The sequence below is a fragment of the Etheostoma cragini genome, chromosome 20 (genome assembly GCF_013103735.1).
Source record: "Etheostoma cragini isolate CJK2018 chromosome 20, CSU_Ecrag_1.0, whole genome shotgun sequence".
NCBI classification, from domain to species: domain Eukaryota; kingdom Metazoa; phylum Chordata; class Actinopteri; order Perciformes; family Percidae; genus Etheostoma; species Etheostoma cragini.
In genome coordinates, this window is record NC_048426.1 from 4,821,512 (window position 1) to 4,826,447 (window position 4,936).

General features: G+C 42.5%; 2 protein-coding genes and 1 long non-coding RNA gene across 3 annotated transcripts in view; 2 read left to right on the forward strand and 1 right to left on the reverse strand.

Moving 5' to 3' along the window:
* Window positions 1–4,936, forward strand: part of galcb (galactosylceramidase b) — a 379,778-nt gene that overhangs the window by 304,991 nt on the left and 69,851 nt on the right. The gene's annotated exons all lie outside the window — the stretch shown is intronic.
* kcnh5b (potassium voltage-gated channel, subfamily H (eag-related), member 5b) overlaps window positions 1–4,936 on the forward strand; it is a 149,485-nt gene that overhangs the window by 79,331 nt on the left and 65,218 nt on the right. The gene's annotated exons all lie outside the window — the stretch shown is intronic.
* Window positions 1–4,936, reverse strand: part of LOC117935895 — a 21,399-nt gene that overhangs the window by 15,858 nt on the left and 605 nt on the right. The window lies entirely within an intron of this gene.

Genomic DNA, 4,936 nt, shown 5'->3' on the forward strand with positions numbered 1-4,936 from the left:
TGTGTGTGGTGTTTGGACTGCACTACGGCTGATTGGCTCTCTCAGTGTTTGGCTGACGCAGCGCGTTGATGACGGTGTCCTGTCAGTGTGTGATGTGTTGTGATGCAGCCTGGACCGGGCTCGGTGGCTACTCCTTTGTTCTCACTTTGTGTCGCTATTTTTGGTTCTCCGTGGTCTCCCGTGAGGTGTGTTCAGGGTTTTATTCGCGGATGCTTTCACATGGGCAGCGCCATCTTCTTAACCCTCCTGTTGTCCTCGGTCAAATTTAAACCCATCTTCAAAAAGAAATTTAGAAATTGGGGATTTTCTTTCAACTAAATCATCAAAAAATAAAAACTTGGATGGTTTCCTACAACGCTCTTCACAAGTAAAATTAATGATCAGGTCACTACTTTCATTCAGTTTTTTTTCAATTTTATAGCATTTGAAAAAAAACAATAAAAGAAAGTTTAAAAAGTGACAAATGCCGGGAAAAACCTTCCAAAACATAGAGAAAAGTGACAAAAGTGTCAAAAAGACGACCAAAATTGTTGAAAAGTTTTTGTTTTTGTTTTTTTTGTCATTGCAATAATAACTGCCTCAATGAATACACTGTGAAAGACACTGAGGGATTTTTTTTATCAGTAGAAAACTGCACCTTAAAGCTATAGTGCTTAGTTTCTGTCTCCCCCATGAGGAATTCTAAGTAATGACAACAACACTGTCGGCGCGTCCACATGCTACAAGGCACAACCCCCCCCCCCTCCTCCACACAGTTGCTAGTGGCCAAGGAGGACATGATGGTTAAAACTGAGACATCCAGAGAGAACTGTGTGGCGCTAAGAGTTAATTAGCTTTGGAGCAACAGACGTTGATTAATATAAAAAAGTTCCATATCAAAGCTTTAAAGCATAACTGTCATTCTTTCTTTAGTGCTGCCTTTTTCATTCCAATGTTCACTTTGTTCAATAAAAGCAGACATATAGCTAAAAGCTGAACAATAATTAATCCGCCATATACAGTACATACAACCAGCATTATGAAATACCGTTCGCTATGTACATGGTCACAGGATGCATGTGGTATTTTCAGAACAGATGTGCATGTGATTAGTTAATACGGGTTCAGAAATAAAGCGTCTTGGAAAAAAGAATAAAATCTGCCAGTGCTATGGGACCTCATGCCAGATGCCTCTATAGTTCCCTGCTACTGGTCTCAGAGCAGGGCTTTAGGGTGCGATTTGTTAATATCCGAGGAGACCCCCCCCCCCCCCCCCCTTTCAATAGCATGGACATAGAGCCAGACGAAACACTTCTATCCAGGAAATGCTGTTTTGTTCTTTGGGGGTGTTTTAATCCAAACCACCATCTTTTTCCTGAACTTAACACGTTTTTGTGGTATATTCATGGTCACATGATTCTCACTTTTTCTGGCTGAACTCCACTACCACGTCCCCCAAATGCACCGTCATCTGGCGTTGCCTGTAGCTAGACAATCACCCATTGGCTTTAACTGCTGCTACAAATACTTTGTTACTGTACTTAAGTAGATTTTTCAGATATTTTTACTTTACTACTTATTTTTATGGTGACTTTTTACTTTTACTCCTTAGTTTTCAACACAAATATCGGTACTTTCTACTCCGTACATTTTACAAAATTATCTTGTTCCTTTAGTTTTGTACTAAAGGTCGTCTACCAGGTGTGATTGGGAGTGCCTGTCAGAGGATAACGTGGACACGCACCTCACACCACGAAGAAAGGGAGAGAAAAGAAAAGAGACAAGCTGTCTGGTGGAGAATCAAGTGTGTGTGTGTGTGTGTGTGTGTGTTTGTGTGTGTGGGTGTGTGTGTGTGTGTGTGTGTGTGTGTGTGTGTGTGTGTGTTTGAGAGAGAATGTGTGAGTCCTTGAGAACTGTAAGTCTCATAACTGATGGTGTCTGTTCATTAGGCCTGTTGTATTGGTCTGTAGTTCTGGTACATTTAAAGTAAGTTAGTGATGTTGTTGTTTGTGTTCTTCACCTGTTACCTAGGTTACACCTGGTTGTTGATTTGATATAATCTACTGGCTCATGGTTGTATTTTAGGTGCAGTATTTAGGTCAGGTCTCAGCAGGCTCATTGCAGCTTCCAGTTCTGGTAGGACAAAGGGCTTGGTGAGGGCTCTGGCTGCTTATGGGTGGTCTGGTGCCGCTGTCCGGTGGTATTCTCCTGTGGGACGTGTGTGTGTGTGTGTGTGTGTGTGTGTGTGTGCGTGCTACTGTACTGTATGTGAGTGGCTGTGTGTGTGTGTGCTGGCTGTCTCTTCATGTAGGAGTGTTGTGATTGATATTTCCTGGGTGTCTGGTCTTCGGGCGGTGGCACTCCTCCTACACTGACAGATTTCTGACCCTCACACTCATTCGCTCTGACAAATCACCTTAAACTCCTCCGGCGGGTCGGCCCCACACCCGCTAAAGAGAAGTCCACATGACAAGAGAAAGGGCCGTCTCCGGTCTCTCCTGACTCCTTGCAAACAACAACACGTGTTCATTATCATCACAGAGAAGCTCAGTCAAACGCCTGTTTTTCTTATCACAGACATATTTCATCATCCGGCGCTGTCTCAGATGAATACTACTACTACTACTACTACTAGTACTATTACTACTACTACTACTACTACTACTAGTACTATTACTACTACTACTACTACTAATGCCAATTTTCCCGGAATGGATTGGACTTGAAGTTTTAGTAAATGTTTGTATTCTTTTGTGTTTTTCCATAAAGAAGGCGTACAGTTTGGTTATTTGGAGCCCTGTGTTTCTGATTGGATACATTTCTTAGTTCTCTCGTTAGCTTTATATAATCATTATCAAACCGTTTTTCACCACTAATATTTTTTCTTTTCCTTAGTCTCTTTTTCTTTTCTTATTGCTGTCCATTTGAAGGGCTGGGTAGAGGTTTGTAGATGATTAGAATCTGCTTCTTTGTGTTTGAGATTTCCTCTACTCAGATTGTTATTTCACTATGGTCAGACAGAGGAGGAAGGGAATTGACTGTGAATGCCTTGATTATTAAAAATGTCAAGGTCAGAAATAAAATAATCAACAGTACTGCTGCCAAGGGAGGAACTATTTACAGAGAAAGTCTCCTCTTACTCTGCCGTTGACAATGTAAAGACCTAACGTTGGACCTGTGGGGCAGATTGTTTTTATTTTATTTTTTTTCAGATATAAAATTCACCTCTCTTGATTAATTCTATTGAATCGGTATATTCAGATGTATACCAAATTATCCTTCCTCCAGATTCTCCCCCCTGAGTAACTGCTTTTAATTTGGTGGGCGGGACAATCACTTGTCTGTAACCTATTGGACAACCACTGGTAGAACTTTACACCATGTTCCCTGTTGGACACGTCTCCTTAAGGAACTCTGCATTTTTACTTTTTAATCCAAAAGCTGAGGACCGGAGGCCCGGCACATTCCAACAAAAGTTAGAAAAAGACATCATACTTTTAAAATACTCCTGTAAACGACATATGTAATGTTTCCTTTTCTTAGATAAAAATTGTAATAAAAAGCAAACACCCTGCAAAAGCTAGAAGTGTGTGTGTGTGTGTTTGTGTGTGTGTGTGTGTGTGTGTGTGTGTGTGTGTGTGTGTTAAGGTTCCATCAGGTGGGTTCTCAGCATGTGCTGGATGTCCTTCAGTCGGCTGGTGGGTGGTAGGTTGGCTGTTCCTCTCGCTGTCTGGGCGTAGCTCTGCCTGTCAGTCAGTCTCTCTGGGGGGGGCGAGAAGAGGGGGCGGTCTGCCCCTGATGTGGCGGGGGTGGGGATATAAGGCTTGGGCGGTCTAGGTTGAGGGGTCCTTGCTGCTGAAGTAATAGGATTTTTCTTGGTAGCCTTGGCGAGGGAGTGGTTGGGGGTGCTGGGTTGTGGTTCAGGGTGGCGTCCTTCAGCGTCTTCGCAAAGACGGTTTCACTCAGGGTTGTCCTCTCCCTCTGTATTTTGCTTTAATAGTCTAAAAGTCTTTCTCAACCTGTCTTAGTTCACCTTCTACCATAATTGTGCCATTTTTGTAGATGTTGACTGTCATGGCGACATTGTCAGGATCGTCTTTGTCTTTCATTTTGACTGTCCTCCCATTGCACGTCCCTTCTCTTTGACAGACTTGTAGTGTGAGCAGAAGTATTTAGTTGTGTTGTGTGTATTTTGTTGTGTTGTGTGTATTTAGTTGTGTTGTGTTTAGGAAGGTCTCTTTCTTCCATGCTTGTATTGTGTGTACTTAGTTGTGTTGTGTATTTTGTTTTGTTGTGTGTATTTAGTTGTGCTGTAATCAGGGAGGTCTATGACTTCCATGCTTGTTTTGTGTGTATTTAGTTGTGTTATGTGTATTTAGTTGTGTTGTGTATTTAGTTGTGTTGCAATCAGGGAGGTCTCTGACTTCCATGAATGTATTGTGTGTAGTTAGTTGTGTTGTGTGTATTTAGTTGTGTTGTAATCAGGAAAGGTCTCTGACTTCCACGCTTGTATTGTGAAGTGACAGACTGTAGCTCAGTGCCCAGAACAGATGTCCCCTTGGGGACAGTAAAGTCATTCTATTTGATTCTATTCTATGGTTGAAAAGAATAGAATCTTTTTCCAGGTCCAAATGTACGGACGTCACAGACCCGCCCACGCTGTGTGGCTTCCAGGGGAGCTCTGGGGTGCCGCAGTGAGCGCTTAGCAACACAGGGAGAGAGAAAAGAAGCTGCTGGTGTCACCAAGATGAGATCAGAATAGACCAAGCGAACACAACCACGAATGATCATTTCCATATAGTTTTCTTTTTTAATGTCACAGTCAATTTAGAGACCAACTTCCTGGAAAGACTCTGTCCAGTTGATGAGAGCCCTTCTCTGACAGCGTCTGGTCCTCTGTCCCCCAGGCTGCTTCATGAATGCAGAAATGGGAGGAAATAAAGCTATTTATCCCCCC